Raw genomic sequence first — 17,904 nt, forward strand, 5'->3', positions numbered from 1 at the left:
CCCACGTTTCCAACCACCAAATATCGTTTGACCGACTTCGAAACGAATGTTTCTGACTCCCTCAGAATTTGAGCAGCAGCTCCTTACGAAAGCTTTGCTCCCTTTGGAGGATTTACAAGGAACACTGCCTAGTGACGCTTCAGATATTTTGAACTCATTTTAAACAGAACAAAACAATCAACTCTCTCACTGTTAATCTATACACTGTGTAAAAGTGCATTGATTACAGATTCGAGACCACTAGCAAAGATGTCGCTGAGGACGTTACTGTTAAAATTATAGCGTACACTTTCTTATGGAACTGACTGTATTTGCTATTTCATTGGACTGTATTTTTTTTAAATACTTAGGAAAGTAATGGATTAGTCGTCATCGATTGGCATTTCTGTCTACTATATGATTAGTCACTGTTAACAGTGAGTGAGTTCTTACCTTCTTTACCTCATTTAGTAGCAGCTTCTTTTCACCCTTTGTTTTGCGTACGTAATAATTTTCTTGTAATGTTAGGTAGTATCATTATTTTTTCTACTTTCATGTCTTTCTCTCTCTTGTAGCAGGCCTGTGATAAATTTGTCTTAATCTTCCGCTAAAGTTGATCGTCTTGTCTCATAAACCCATGCTTGGTTAGTTGGCTGATTTTGGGGGAGGGGACCAATCAGCGAAGTCATCAGATCCATCGGGTTAGGAAAGAAAGTCGCCGAGCCCTTTCAAAGGAACCATCCCGTCATTTGCCTGAAGCGATGTAGGGAAATCACGGAAAACCTAAATCAGGATGGCCGGACGCGGATATGAACCGTCATCCTGCCGAGTGCGAGTCCAATGTGCTAACCACTGCACCATTTCGCTCGGTTATTCCTATGTTATTTGTACCGGGTGTCGAATAAAAAGTTGCATGATATGTTTTAAATTTATAACCTGCTCGTACAAATGAAATAATGATGTAATATTTCAAGGCACAGGGTAAATAAGTAACACACAAAAATTAACGTACACGTGCAAACGGCGATTTTCTTTTTAACTGCAGCAATCTACACACATCTCCTGCGGAGATGGCCACTACAATAAATTTGTTATATTTATGTTCTTGCAACGCAAGCTGGTTAGAAACATAGAACCAACAGGAAACTGATTCCAGACTCACTGGTCCCCGTAGATGACGTAGGGTCCATGCAATGACTGTGAAGATGAGGTAAAGCCACAGATAAAACAACTACGCAGGAATTCTGAAATAGTAAACAACAAAGGGGTACAGAAGATCTAACTCCATATACGAAACAAAACAACAAAGGTGCACATAATATCCAGTAACAAAGCTTTAGTGTGCTCCCTTTGAATGAACCTACATGTAGTGATACGTACACTGTTATTCCCTTTACGCTTAGAAGCAACTACGGAACCACGAAATCTATCTCTGTTGGATATATCCTATGGGGTGTCTGCATCAAAATGCCGCCCTAGTTTCAGTTTGCTCGCAAGACAATATTAAATGAAATAGTTTTATTTCTCAAAAATAAGTTGTAAAAATATGGTTAAAATGGATTTGAGCACTATGGGACTTAACATCTGAGGTCATCAATCCCCTATAACTTAGAACTACTTAAGCTTAACTAACCTAAGGACATCAGACACATCCATGCCCGAGGCAGGATTCGAACCTGCGACCGTAGCAGTCGCACGGTTCCGGACTGAAGCGCCTAGAACAGATCGGCCACCGCGGCCGGAAATGAGTTGTATGTCAAGTTAAGATTTCGAAAAGAATTGCAACATCAAATCATAATACTGCCACGTGAGCAGCTGTGGTCACGTGAAGAATTTATAGTCCGTATTCAGTTTACATCAACGTCTGCTGCAACGTGTCTAGAGAGATGATACGGATGACTGCAGCAGTCCGACTATGAAGTCTGGAAGGTCCTGAACTTCAACTGCGAACACCCTGTCCTTCACGCAGCACCAGAGAAAAAACTCCAATGGTGTGATGTCAGGAGAAAGTGGAGACCAGTTCATGCCCAATCCAGCGTCCTGGAAATGTACGATTCAGAGTATCCCGAACATCCAACGACCAATGAGATGTAGCATCACCTCGTTGAAACCAAATGTTTGGTTTCATGTCTTCAACATGGGAAAAAGCGAACATCTCCAACATGACTATGTACGTCGTCTCCCCAGCAAAGACCAAGAGTCAAAAGATATTCTCTCACACTAAAAAGGTTTGCTTTAGAGCCATATCGCAATTTTCCCTATAGTGTGCGGAGTCTGTGACCCCCAAATGCGAAAGTTTTGCTTACTCACTTACCCAGAGAGATTGATGTGGCCTTCTTGGAAAACATTACAGTTGACATAAAAGGAAGATTCCCGTCGATTTGGTTAAGTATTTCACATGCAAATCCATATCGCTGTTGCTTTTCATCGGACTTTACGGCCTGTTGAATCCGCAGCTTGTGTGAATAAAGACGCAGACGCTCTTTGAGGATATTAGAATAGTTGCACGTGGCATCTAGACTTCCCTAGAAGACGGACAAATTGATCAGAGTGATCTTTGTTGGAACAGTTGGCGGACATTCTCAACCTGTTGTTTTTGTAAAATCTCGCCGCCAGTTTTGTAAAGGTCGCGTCGCTACCGCTGAAACGGTAGGCCGAGTTTGTGAGTCCGTGAAACGGTCTCTGGTGCAGTACACCGTTAAGACAATTTCTCCCTGCCACTATTACACAGCTATGTTCCAGGGTCAGGTAACAGGATAGGAGAACTAAAGTTCTCCAACACTCCAACAAATCAGTAACGAAGTCACACAAATGAGTTAAAAGTTTACTTATCTTTGTGACCTATCGAATGATTACGTCTGCAGCTCTGCATGTAATGAAACGCCAAAAAACGGCCGTCAGTGGTTAAGTGCAAATAATAGTAGGTACACTTCACAGTACATAGCAAATGCAATTTACAACAACTGCCTGTTAACTTCTATGAGTTCAGTAAACGACGTTCCCTTTCTAAATCAGTCCTTGAGGATGATCTATAACGAAATGGGCGAGAGCTGTTCTTCTGTCTTCCGATGAGGCTTCTGCCCGTTCTCGTCCGGTCATTGGCGGATTGGCCGGCAACTGACCGGGGCGAAGACGATAGCTTCATTCTCAGCGCCGCCGTGGCGCTGGTGGAACCCGCGAGAGTGGCTAGTCTCAATGGCATTGGCACCAGACCGAATCTTTGCGCCTCTGACTAAGTCCTGTTCGGACGACACTGCACCTCTCCAGAGACCCGCCGACCTGCTGCATGCCGCTTTACAATGCTCCCAGTCTCCACAAACTGCCTATGCCATGCTTTTATCCTCTTGGCATCTGGCGCTACTCTCTTGTAACCAGTACGAAACTGCCTTTGCACCATAACAATGGATTTTAACACAGGATGCCAAAGTTCAGTACGTGCCTTCTGCTGAAATGAAGCCATTTTCTCTTGGAAAGACAACAATTAAACAATGAAAACGCACCAGTCGTTGATCAAAATTCTTTCTGCTCCAAATGGACTAGTCAACCCTGAAACAAACATTGTCTATATCTAAACCGCCTTAAAAAGTGGGGAATTTCCGTGTAGCCACCGCATCTACCCGGAGTATAGTGGTACTACAAGCGTGGTACCCTGCAGAAAATACGTTTAAAACTACGAAGAATGACTGTAATCGATATGCATTTTGATGATAAACTAAAACACTTAGAAATTTGCAATCAATTGGGCAGACATTAATCCGAAATATGTACAAGTACTACAGAAGCAATAAACTATTGAAAAATAGTTTTGCAGCAGTTACATATTTGCGAGTGTGTGTTGGCTGAAACTCGGGGAGAGCTGTATATGAAGCTAAGAAAATAACATTACAGTACTGTAAAACTGTGACTTTCTCTATCGTGGCACAGTGCGCCACATGTAATGTAATAGATCTTATGGATTTACTGTTTATCAACTTTTAAGCGGTAATAGTTAAACGTTTATTAGCTGATAACCTTGGTGTACGTCTTTCAGTTCGACGCCTCTTCGGCGACTACCATGGCCTTAAAACCAATGGCATCAAATTTTTCTCTGCGGCGTTACCCGCCGAAGAAATTGCCTGGCCCAACGTTGCTTAAGGTCGGTGATCGGGCGGAACCAGTGATAGCAACGTGGCAAGGCCGTTGGCTCAGTAGCTAATGAAACTTTAATGATAGAATCTGTGTCATGCAAACATTAACCACAACCTGCTACACATGTGTAACTGGGAAAAGACTGTTTCGATCTTCTATTGACGGTGATTCGTAGGTACATAATTAAATCAAATAATACTCTTAGTTTATTCCTTCTGGTTTATAACTTACTATTTCCTGTTCATTTTTTGGTGCCAACTGTTATCACACAACTATATTATGGACCGTAGTACATTATCTCGATTTTTGCGCTATTTTCTTAAAATAGCATTTGTTCGATAACTTCCTTATTCAGTAGTCACGCCGATTTTTGTCATGCCGACGTTACTCTTTCAGTATTCTGTCTAAAAATTAACTGACTCAGAATTTCTGCAGCACTCACATAGTTTTCTCCAGCGTTTCACTCTTATATCCATCACTCTCGATACCTGATTCCTTTCTCTCTCTCTATGTTGTAACGCTACCTTAGCGTCCCTTCCGGCAATTTAGCGTCACCGCATCTTACGCTATGATTACACCAATCGCACCACTAAAGATAGGACATATATATTCACAGAACATATACTTTAGTATGTTCTGCAGAAATGATAAGCATTTGAACCATGTCGGCCCGTTGATTCAAGTTCAACGTCGATATAGCGGCGCAACACCACCCACCGCTAAAATATGACTGTGGTTCTCGCTGGCGCTATAAACAGAAGGTAATGGATCAATGTGCATTGAGCAGACGTTCAGGATGCCTCGCAGACGTATGCGCGAACCGTACCGTCAAGTCACTGAGTCTGAAAGATGGCGCGTTATTGGCATGAATGTGATGCATCCATCTGGGAAGTAGCTGTTCGCATAGGATCAAGTATTTCCGCAGTGCAGCGGGTGTGTGCAGAAGGATTCTCGAAACGCCGTAGAACACGAGGTGGGTCAGGTCGCAACACCCAGACAAACCCCCCCCCCCCGAGAAGATCGACACCTCATCCTAATACCGTTGCAGGACAGATGTGCATCCTACTCAGCTCTGGCGCAACAGTACAGCGGTGTAACACATCGTAAACTATCGGAGGAGGGACTTCGTCGCCTTTTATGACGGCATGGGTTACGTTCGCGCCGTCCACTTCTTCGCCTACCTTTGACCAACCTGCAGAAAAATGCTAGGTCGCAGTGATGTATGTAAGGACGTCATTGGGGACAGGAATGGGATCAGATAGTGTCTCCTGACGAATCCAGGTTCTGTTTGTTTGAAAACGATGGCCACCTTTTGATTCGTCGCAGACAGGGGTAGCGACATCACAGTGACTGCATTCGCACAAGACATACAGCGCCGACTCAAGGTCTTATGGTGTGGCGTGCTATTGGGTACAACCACAAATGATGGTGTATGTCCAGCGCAATGTGAACTACGGAATGACATCCTGCAACTCGCAGCCATACCCTTCCTGCACAACACCCCAGACGCCATTTTTCAGCTGGACAATGCACGACCACATGTTGTTGCACGAACAAGTGCCTTCTTGATGCCCCAGAATGCCAGCCTTTTGTCCTGGCTCAGCAGATCACCAGACTTGTCGCCAATCGAAAATGACTGGGATTTAGTGAAACAAAGGGTGCAGCGATGTGACTCAAGGCCAACCACCACAGATGAACTTTGGAACCAGGTAAATGCAACATGGATGGCTATAGCACATGACGCCATTAGCGCCTTATACATGTCGATGACGGCACGCGTGGAACAAGTTGTTATGGTCCATGGGGGACGCTGTGCCTACCAGCCAACAGGACACATGCTGAATCGAGTTGACTGAAATGTTAATCATTTCTGCAGAACATACTAATGTACATGTCCTGTGCCGCCCGGTGTGGCCGAACGGCTCTAGCCGCGTCAGTCCGGAACCATGCAACAGCTACTGTCGCAGGTTCTAATCCTGCCTCGGGTATGCATGTGTGTGATATGCTTAGGTTATTTAGGTTTAAGTAGTTCTATGTTCTAGGGGACTGTTGACCTCAGACGTTAAGTCCCATAGTGCTCAGAGCCACACATGTCCTGTGAATATGAATGCCCTTTCTTTAGTCCTTAAAGGTGTTATGTTTTTTTCTGAACATGAGTGTATTCACATAGTGGTTAAGAGGATGACGTATTACGGTTAACGGCTGCCATTTTGACCACAGATGATGTCATTTTACGTCCTACATTTTCTGAAGAAGGAGGTTTAAAAACCGTTGAAACCATGGTCAGGGATTAATAAATTGTATTTTGCCAGTGGTTGGCTGTTATTTCGAATGCACTGAAGCTCTTCCATCTGCAGTTTATGTAGTTCAGCCATATTCAAAACCCTTTTTTTTTCTTTTTTCCGTGTGTTATAATTTCTCGGATTTTTTCTTTAGCTGTACTGAGAAACTTTGCTCCTCGCCAACATTCATGATTGAATGTCAACTTGAGATACCCTCTATTTTATAGTGAGTGAGTTTGCGAGTGTCAAAATGACGTAAATGGCTGTATCTATTTATTTCACCGAGGAGCTTCAATTTTTTACGCCGCCGACGGATAGTAGAACTTAATAGGTGGCACACATTTCAGCTTGCTACGTATACAGATTCCTGAGCAAAAGTGTTTTTAGCAGTCAGAGAAACAGAATGACTGACAGATGGACAACAAAGTGACAGAATGGGTTAGGTTTTTTTTCCGATTGGGATACGGAACCATAAAACTACTGTGAAGTGCATGGAATAGTATACTTCCCACTGCATCACTTACAAAGGATTCTTCCAGTCCCATTAGAATATGGTGCGAGGGAAGAATGATGGCTTAGATGCCTCTGTGCGCGCTGTGATAAGCGGAATCTTGTCTTCCTGCTGCCTATGCGAGCGATAAGTAGGGGCGTTTAGTACTTATTGTTATTCTATGCTTACAACTGACTGTGTTGTGACCAGACGAAATTACTTTCTTTTGGCCACAACTGTGTCTTCCTCGATTGCTCAAGTGGAAGGCTCGTCACACTAGAACATATGAAATATTAGTTCACTTTATTACATAAATGAATAAAGAATTTACTAGACTTCGACGCTAATCTTTGCCACAGGAATGGTTGAAAAGTTACAACTGTTATTTAGTATTAGAGCATGACTTGGTGCACAGATTAACAAACTGTCTTCCTGCGGTACAATTTTCCACATTTAAATGAACGAATACATCAGTAACTTTAAGTATTACAATCGTCCTACAATACGATGTTGAGTCCTTCAGATGAGTCACGAACTGGGTCAGAGGTCTTGCTACAGGGTGTTTAAAAAATGACCGGTATATTTGAAACGGCAATACAAACTAAACGAGCAGCGATAGAAATACACCGTTTGTTGCAATATGCTTGGGACAACAGTACATTTTCAGGCAGACAAACTTTCGAAATTACAGTAGTTACAGTTGTCAACAACAGATGGCGCTGCGGTCTGGGAAACTCTATAGTACAATATTTTCCACATATCCCCCATGCGTAGCAATAATATGGCGTAGTTTCTGAATGAAATTACCCGAAACCTCTGACAACGTGTCTGGCGGAATGGCTTCACAAGCAGATGAGATGTACTGCTTCAGCTGTTCAATTGTTTCTGGATTCTGGCGGTACACCTGGTCTTTCAAGTGTCCCCACAGAAAGAAGTCACAGGGGTTCATGTCTGGCGAATAGGGAGGCCAATCCACGCCGCCTCCTATATGTTTCGGATAGCCCGAAGCAATCACACGATCGTCGACATATTCATTCAGGAAATTAAAGACGTCGGCCGTGCGATGTGGCCGGGCACCATCTTCCATAAACCACGAGATGTTCGCAGTGTCGTCTAAGGCAGTTTGTACCGCCACAAATTCACGAAGAATGTCCAGACAGAGTGATGCAGTAATCGTTTCGGATCTGAAAAATGGGACAATGATTCCTTTGGAAGAAATGGCGGCCCAGACCAGTACTTTTTGAGGATTCAGGGACGATCGGACTGCAACATGGAGCTTTTCGGTTCCCCATATGCGCCAGTTGTGTTTATTGACGAAGCCGTCAAGGTAAAAATAAGCTTCGTCAGTAAACCAAACGCTGCCCACATGCATATCACCGTCATCAATCCTGTGCACTATATCGTTAGCGAATGTCTCTCGTGCAGCAATGGTAGCGGTTCTGAGGGGTTGCCGCGTTTGAATTTTGTATGGATAGAGGTGTAAACTCTGGCACATGAGACGATACGTGGACGTTGGCGTCATTTGGACCGCAGCTGCAACACGGCGAACAGAAACACGAGGCCGTTGTTGGATCACCTGCTGCTGTAGCTGCGCGTTGCCCTCTGTGGTTGCCGTACGCTGTCGCCTACCTTTCCAGCACGTTCATCCGTCACGTTCCCAGTCCGTTGAAATTTTTCAAACAGATCATTTATTGTATCGCTTTTCGGTCCTTTGGTTACATTAAACCACCGTTGAAAACTTCGTCTTGTTGCAACAACACTGTGTTCTAGGCGGTTGAATTGCAACACCAGAAAATTCCTCTGTTCTAAGGAATAAACAATGTTGTCCACAGCACACTTGCACGTTGTGAACAGCACACGCTTACAGCAGAAAGACGACGTACAGAATGGCGCACCCACAGACTGCGTTGTCTTCTATATCTTTCACATCACTTGCAGCGCCATCTGTTGCTGAAAATTGTAACTACTGTAATTCCGAAAGTTTGTCCGCCTGAAAATGTAGTGTTGTCCCAAGCATATTGCAAACAAACGGTGTATTTCTATCGCTGCTCGTTTAGTTTTTATTGCCGTTTCAAATATACCGGTCATTTTTGAAACACCCTGTAGTTAGACACTATATTGACCTCAGTGTAAGAGAACTGCTATGGTGAAGAGGAGACCGTGCAAGTGCCCCAGAAACTTCGCTCAGTGGAAGAGGAGCCAAAATAAGTGAACACATGCCTCGGCTTATCTGTAGATACACGACCGTTTCTGAGAAAACAATCAAGTTTTTGAGTAATGTAGATTTCTTTTAGTGAATGTTCATTTCAGCTCAACTACTGGCACAGAAGCTAGCATCACTCCATTTTACTTCTGTGTCCCATGTTCAAAACCTGATAACTGGTTTCATTTACTTTATTTTATTTTTCCATTTATCTACCAATGTCTGTAGAAGATTACTACAGAAATGTTTCACATGAAGTTAGGGAACACAAAATGACAACTGGGTTTCACAATAACTGTTGTAGATTTATTTTATATTATATATGTGTACGGTATTTTCAGGAGCTACAATCTTTTTAAATTCTCATATACTTATATTCCTATATTATATCAATTCTTAATTCTCGTATCATATTCTTATGTTTATTCCTCAGAAAGATTTGGTGGATTCTCTTGGATCATATCAATCACAGAAATAATCTTAACACTGACGTTTTCAACAGCACAAGCATCATGTGGAGGTGTATTTGTTCCAGCGAGATATCTTCGTGTGGCGCTCGCACAGGAAACATAGTTATTATTGCAGAAGATTTCAAGCACTGGCAATAATTTAGCGGAAAACAACGCTTAGCGGATTACTTTTCAGAAAACTGGTGCTTCCAATTGATTATGAATAGAGATACACTAAAGGAAACTCACCAAAAACAGTTTCAAACAATTTTTCCACTCATTTGTTGTTTTTATTTGTCTGTTCTGTTGGTTCACATTTAGTAGACGAATAAGGACAACTTTCTTTCAGTTTGTATTGTGAAACATTATTAAAGTAATCTTCCACGGACGTGGATATATGAATAAGAAAGAAAAATGACTATAGTAAAGGGGTTTTGTATAGTGGGTGCAAAAGTCTGAAGTCACAGCTAGAGACACTGTGCCACCGATAAAAGGCACGTAATGTAACTCGAAAAATTAAACTACAGTTGTGTCAGAAATGGCCTGGAACTTCTGGGAAACTGGGCTATGGCACTTTCCACGTTCTCTTCTAAGAATGGAGGTATGATATTAAGGAGCACCTCCCATACGTTGTTAAGGATTGCAGCGAACCCTAGCAGATGTCTTTGGTATTGATTCATGTTGCCAACCTGGATGTGACAAATCGATGTCTGTACTACACCACAGCTTCTTGAAACTTCTTTGGTAGGTTGGTTTCTACGCTGCCGGGAATAAATTAGCACACGGGAAGATGACGGTGATATTGATCCGATGACAGCATATGCCACCTGGATGACAACAGAATGACTACAACGTCGTCCGCACACAGATAGCGTAGTGGCATAGCCACCATAGCACCATCAGTGTGTACCCTTTAACAGGGAATGATCACAGCCAGAAGGCAATGTGGTGCACACATGTGAAGCAAGCATGCAAAAATGCCACACAGACGCAATCGTGCCTCCTATGGCCAACTGAGCGAGTTTTAAAGGTGTCAAATTGTGGCCTTCTGAGTGCCGGAATGATCCTTTCGGATAACTGTCACGCAAGTTGGAAGTGTTTCGTCAGTATCTGGAACCATGGCCACGAGAGTGTTCCTATACACTCAAAGACGAGGTTCTAGACGCCCACGCAGCGCAGACGCGTGCCAGGATCGTCGTATTGTAAGGGCAGCAGTGGCAGATCGTTCAGCTGCCACAACAAAGATAAGAGGGCTTATGAGCCCAGCTTTAGCGGTTATCAGCAGAGGGACTGTGAGCATGCATCCCTGTAACCAGTCTTCTACTCGCCCCACAGCATCGAAGTGCACAGTTTGACGGGTGCCGTCAAAGCCTTGAAGAAGGAAACGGCGCTCCGTGGTCTCTAGAGATGAAAAGCAGATTCTGCCTGCTCGCAAGTGATGGCTTTTTGCGCATACGACACAGACATAGTGGGCGCTGTGTCGCGAGTGCATTCGTCCAAGACACACTCACCCACGCCATGCCTGGGGTGCGATAAGCTGTAACTCTCGTTTGCCTTTGATGTTTCTGGAAAGGGCTGCCAACCAGCGTGCGTATATGCAGAATGTTGTCAGACCCGCTCTTTTGTCGATCTTGCAACAGGAAGGTGATGTATTGTTCCAGAGAGATAATGCTCGCGCATACACTGCCTGTGAATAACAACGTGCTCTGCAAAACCTGCGGCAACTTCCCTGGCCATCACGATCTACGAACTGGTCCCCAGTCGAGCACATGTACTATACGAAGGGACGAGAAGTGACTCGCGCTACTCGTGAAACAACACCTCTTACGGAACTACGTTAACAGTTCGAGCCGGCTTAGAGTAACGTATCTCAGGACTGTATTCACAATCTGTAAGATCGACAACATGTCAGCTTGAGCACCTGAATTGCTTCCCATAGAGGGGTCGTACTACGTAGGTCGGCAGGTGGCAGCTCAGAAGGAGACCTCCCCATCGCACCCCCCTCAGATTCCGTTATAAGTTGGCACAGTGGATAGGCCTTGAAAAACTGAACACAGATCAATCGAGAAAACAGGAAGAAGTTGTGTAGAACTATGAAAAAATAAGCAAAATATACAAACTGAGTAGTCCAAGCGCAAGAAAAGCACCATTAAGGATAGTGTGAGTTCAGGAGCACCGTAGTCCCGTGGTTAGCGTGAGCAGCTGCGGAACGGTAGCTCAGCATGTTCGGTCAGAGAGCCGGTTGGCCTCTGTAATAAAAAAAAAAACTGAGTCGAAGGATCAACCACCGAACTTGAACAGGATGTCTTGCGACGTCCGCAACGACCAAACACAATTAACAAAAAACAAAAGGTTACTTACTTCATTTTCGCAAAGTTATGATTTGTCCGTTCGTTCATTGACGTCTCTGTTCACTATACGAGGTGCATTCAAGTTCTAAGGCCACCGATTTTTTTTCTCCGGATTGGAAATAGATAGAAACATTCGCATTGTTTTAAAATGAGGCCGCGTTCATTGTCAATACGTCCCAGAGATGGCAGCACCGTACAGCAGATGGAATTTTACAGCCAGCGGCGAGAATGAGAACTGTTTTAAATACTTAAAATGGCGACGTTTTCCTTACTTGAACAGCATGCAATCATTCGTTTTCTGAATTTGCGTGGTGTGGAAGCAATTGAAATTCATCGACCGTTGAAGGAGACATGTGGTGATGGAGTTATTGATGTGTCGAAAGTGCGTTCGTGGGTGCGACAGTTTAATGAAGACAGAACATCGTGTGACAACAAACCGAAACAACCTCAGGCTCGCACTATCCGGTCTGACGACATATCGAGAAAGTGGGGAGAATTGTTTTGGGGGATCGCCGAATGACTGTTGAACAGATCGCGTCCAGAGTTGACATATCTGTGGGTTCTCTGCACACAATCCTGAAGGCGACCTGAAAATGCGAGAAGTGTCACCCAGGTGGGTGCCACGAATGCTGACGGACGACCACATGGCTGCCCGTGTGGCATGTTGCCAAACAATGTTGACGCGCAACGACAGCTTGAATGGGACTTTCTTTTCGTCGGTTGTAACGATGGATGAGACATGGATACCATTTTTCAGTCCAGAAACAAAGCGCCAGTCACCTCAATGGAAGCACACAGATTGACCGCCACCAAAATAATTTCGGGTAACCGCCAGTACTGAAAAAATGACGGTGTCCATGTTCTGGGACAGCGATGGCGTAATCCTCACCCATTTCGTTCCAAAGGGCACTATGGTAACAGGTGCATCCTACGAAAATGTTTGGAACAACATATTCCTTCCTGCACTGCAACAAAAACGTCCGGGAAAGACTGCGCGTGTGGTGTTTCTCCAAGACAACGCACCCGCACATCGAGCTAACGTTACGCAACAGTTTCTTCGTGATAACAACTTTGAAGTGATTCCTCATGCTCCCTACTCACCTGACCTGGCTCCTAGTGACTTTTGGCTTTTTCCAACAATGAAAGACACTGCCCGTGGCCGCACATTCACCAGCCGTGCTGCTATTGCCTCAGCGATTTTACAGTGGTCAAAACAGACTCCTAAGGAAGCCTTCGCCGCTGCCATGGAATCATGGCGTCAGCGTTGTGAAAAATGTGTAGGTCTGCAGGGCGATTACGTCGAGAAGCAACGCCAGTTTCATCGATTTCGGGGGAGTAGTTAATTAGAAAAAAAATCGGAGGACTTAGAACTTGAATGCACCTCGTAATAAGTTTAGTGTCTGTATTTTGCGACCGCACCGCAAAACCGTGCGATTAGTAGACGAAAGGACGTTCCTCTTCACTGGGAACAGAAAAAAATTGATCGCAAGGTCATAGGTCAACCGATTCCTCCACAGAAAAATATTCCTTGACCTTGTTATTGAAGTCGCGAGCTATATTTGCTGGATTCATGTTGCCCACGGAATACATTTCACGTACTTAATGCACTGTCGTCCAAAGCAGCCAACAGTCAACTGCCAGCCAGGGAGCCTCGTTAGCAGGAATACTCTCTCTTCCTTGCTCTGTGGTCGACTGGCATCGTGTGTTTCGATGTATGTTTAGGTGTAGCGTCCCCATACTACGGCGCAGTTACCTCGCATCGGACGAACGAACGGACGGATAATAATTGTCTGCAAATAAAAAAGTAAACTTTTCACTCGAAGGAAGATTTGAACCAAGGATCTATCATTCCGCAGTTGCTCGCGTTATTTTTTTTAATCTCATATTGTTCGCCTTCGTTCTTTCTATCTCCTCGGGGCGGACGTCACAAGACATCCGTTTCAGTTTGTCGTTGACCATAAACTCAGTTTTTTTTTTTATTACAGAGGGCAGCTAACCCTCTGACCGAACACGCTGAGTTACCGTGACGGCGTAGAAATCATCCACAGACTGGCCGGTTCACCGGACCTCGAAAAAAGTCCGACGGGTGGATTCGTGGCGGGTACCAGGCGCTCCTTCTCGCCCGTAAAGCTGTGCGTTAGACCTCACGGCCAGCAGAGTGGGAAACCATGGGACCACGGCGATCCTAAGCTCACACTATCCTTGATGGTGCCTATCTTCCGCGTGGACTACTCAGTTTGTATATTTTGCTTATTTTTTTCATAGTTCCACACAACTTCTTCCTGTTTCCTCGATTGATCTGTGTTCAGTTTTTCAAGGCCTATCCATTGTGCCAACTTATAACTAAGTAGGAGGGGGGTGCGATGGGGAGATTCCCTTGTCAAAACAGTTTGTACTGTCGATTTCTAAATGTAATCATTTCACGTACTCATTATGCGCTGTTGCAAAACTAAATTTTGAGTGAATTGTGAAACGTCCCCTTTGGAAAATTGTTAATGACTGTTCTGGTAAATATCTATGTTATTAGATACAAAGACAGCTGAGTAAAACTGAACGAACTCAGACATTTCTCTCTTTACTTACTCTGATTATCACTAAATGGACACACAATATTTTTAGTGCAACGCAGCCTGACTTTCAATAATCCCTACAAAATAATGGCCCTAACTAACAATAACCTATACCTTTCATGAATCACTTACGTCACAAAAATCTTCGTTACTCTAACTACTGCAATACAGCGTGCGCCAATACTGCCAGCTAAATAAAAGATTCTAACTACTGAAGGCACTAACTACTGATAGGCATAGTCAGCAAATGAAAGATTTTGGTAGAGAACCAATAATGTATTTGCCTTAATAGTGTTCAAAAGTCATAATATACATATATATCAGTTCATGACATCCAGTCTTACAAACTTCCTCTTCAAACGGACCGCGCCCATATCGACCGCTCAAAAAACTCTGCCATCTCTCTCCACACATTCACCACTGCTGGCGGTTCACCTGCAACTGCGTAACGCTACGCGCTGTTCACATCCAGCTGCCAATACTACTATAGCAAACATTCCAATAATGCCAAGCAGTCACAGACTGCACACAGCACAGTCAGTCATTTTCATACAGAGCGCTACGTGAAGTATCCAACATAAAAACCTAAACACCCTACTTACAATTGGAAACCTCTAAAAAGGTGTGATAATTATTTTCCGGCGTGAACATTCAAGAATTCGTCCGTTCCGGTTTCTCACTATCTTCGAGATGCTCTTCCACGAGTCAAACAAAACTGTGACCATACTCGATGAGGTTCTTGTACACGTTCAGTATCCCCCCACAGTCCAATTTGTTGTGTGCCCCTCACATCTGACAAGTGTCTCGTAAGCATTCTCCTTTTCGGACTAATTGCATTTTTCAGTATCTTACCAATTAATCGAAGTTGGCTGGTTTCTTTAACTACGATTATGGTTCAAATGGCTCTGAGCACTATGCGACTTAACTTCTGAGGTCAACTACGATTAACAAGAGGACTGCGACTTCTAGTCATCGCCAGTTTCGTCCAAATTTGTGATGTTTGCCGGGCTTCGCTAGAAATGAAAGTACAATAAATGGGAGCTCCAGATGGCCAAGCATTTGGAAAAAAAAATCGGTGCGACTCGGGCGAGACACGAGCTGCTTTGGTTGACATAGATTCCATGCACCGGTTTGCAGCGGTTGACGCAGTGTAAAGTGCTGTAATCTGACGATCGTGAGCTCGATCCCTACGCTGACACATCTTTAAATTTTCAGTTGTCGCGTTACTGACACTCCAGATAAACATCAAAAATGCTAGTTATAAAGTATTTGAAATATTTTCGTAAAAAGAAAGTCGAAGGAAAATCCGGGACTATAAATAAATTTCCAGGAAGGAATTTGAGGTGTAAACGAGAACTTGGTATTTAAAATTAAATAATTGTGTTGTTTTAGAGTACGTGATTTACACGCGCTACAGTAGTATTCAACGTGAAGACGCGAGCAGAAGTAATTTTCGCAAAATCTTGCAACGTTGTAAACGCCTCATTTTTACAATTAGATTTAAGGTTTCCATGCAAAAGCAATGTTTACATTCATTAAAGGCTCCTTCCCACCCCTGGATGAAGCATGTCGACTCATCGCTGGTTGCTTCAGACCAACAGACTGTGGTACAATTTTCTGTTTGGCAGGTATCGGGCAACCAGGTATCAAAAGAGAATTTACTTCCATCAACGAGAGATCTAAACCAGTTGCCTCTCACGCGTACCCATTGTATGTCCACAAACGAATGAGGTCTAAGAGGAGTTTCGTCCACTAAACTGAAAAAAATGCACCTCCTCAGACACGAAGGTGAAGATTATGAAGAACAAGAAACACTCACAATGCTGTTTCAATCGAGCATCTTCTCCCACGACAAGGACCGAAACTCGCCTTGCTGGTTGGCTGCTGTCAATCGAACATATCTCCCCAGAACATGAGGAACACCGGTTGGCGGGGTAACTGTTAATGACTTGGTGGATCCAAAATAAGTATAGTAAATTTGGCCTCCGTAGCCCATCCAGATTACGCGAAAGTGGAGAAGATCAAACCGCAGGCTGTTTCGTGAACTGCAACTAGTTCCGTTTAAGACGCATAGTGGAGGACTCGGTGGCAGCAGTACATAAAAACTGAAATTAAACTCCTCCCAAACAGGTCCTGAAGGCATAATGGTCCCGCCCGACCGCCGTGTCATCCTCAGCTTATAGGCGTCACTGGATGCGGGTATGGAGGGGCATGTCGTCATCAGCCCGCTCTCCCGGCCGTTTGTCAGTTTCCCAGACCGGAGCCGTTACTTCTCCATGAAGAAGCTCTTCAGTTTGCCTCACAAGGACTGAATGGACACCGCTTCCCAACAGCGCCCAGCAGACTGGATTGTCACCCATCCCAGTTCTAGCCCAGACCAACAGCGCTTAACTTCGGTGATGTGACGGGAGCCGGTGTTACCACTGCGGCAAGGCCGTTGGCGCGGCAACACATAGTTCCTGTGATTTGGCACAATCCTGGGTTGACACCATTTGATATCAGAATGAGATTTTCACTCTGCAGCGGAATGTGCGCTGATACGAAACTTCCTGGCAGATTAAAACTGTGTGCCCGACCGAGACTCGAACTCGGGACCTTTGCCTTCCGCGGGCAAGTGCTCTACCAACTGAGCTACCGAAGCACGACTCACGTCCGCTACTCACAGCTTTACTTCTGCCAGTATCTGCTGTGAGTAGCGGACGTGAGTTGTGCTTCGGTAGCTCAGTTGGTAGAGCACTTGCCCACGAAAGGCAAAGGTCCCGAGTTCGAGTCTCGGTCGGGCACATAGTTTTAATCTGCCAGGAAGTTTCATATCAGCGCACATTCTGCTGCAGAGTGAAAATCTCATTCTGGAAACATCCCCCAGGCTGTGGCTAAGCCATGTCTCTGCAGTATCCTTTCTTTCAGGAGTGCTAGTTCTGCATGGTTCGCAGAAGAGCTTCTGTAAAGTTTGGAAGGTAGGAGACGGATACTGGCAGAAGTAAAGCTGTGAGAAGCGGACGTGAGTCGTGCTTCGGTAGCTCAGTTGGTAGAGCACTTGCCCGCGGAAGGCAAAGGTCCCGAGTTCAAGTCTCGGTCGGGCACACAGTTTTAATCTGCCAGGAAGTTTCACCATTTGATATGTTTCGTCATTAAGTGACATTGAGTAACGCAGTTCGTATATTTCTCATTATTTACATCTGATACAAATAAAATCATGTGAGATGTGCACCATCTAATGGCGATGGCAAACTGTGCAAACTACTGCAGAAAAGAAAGAAATATTAATTACTTTACTACTTGGATTCTAGTTAAATTTATTGCTTATCTACTTCAAGGTAGATTTATTTTAATTTGCAATATATTAAGTCATAAACTAATTTCCAACAAACTGATAATATTTATTAGACTGCTGTTGTGCTGTAAATAACTTACTGGGCGAGACTGAGTAAAAATCGAGACACCTTCCACGG

General features: G+C 44.2%; 1 non-coding gene across 1 annotated transcript; it reads right to left on the reverse strand.

Annotated features, from left to right (window-relative positions):
* Window positions 1-17,019: 17,019 nt before the first annotated feature.
* Trnap-cgg (transfer RNA proline (anticodon CGG)) lies at window positions 17,020-17,094 on the reverse strand. Its single transcript has one exon. It is a non-coding gene; the product is annotated as a tRNA-Pro (tRNA).
* Between the last annotated feature and the right edge of the window lie 810 nt (window positions 17,095-17,904).

Source organism: Schistocerca gregaria, chromosome 6, assembly GCF_023897955.1.
Source record: "Schistocerca gregaria isolate iqSchGreg1 chromosome 6, iqSchGreg1.2, whole genome shotgun sequence".
Lineage (NCBI taxonomy): Eukaryota > Metazoa > Arthropoda > Insecta > Orthoptera > Acrididae > Schistocerca > Schistocerca gregaria.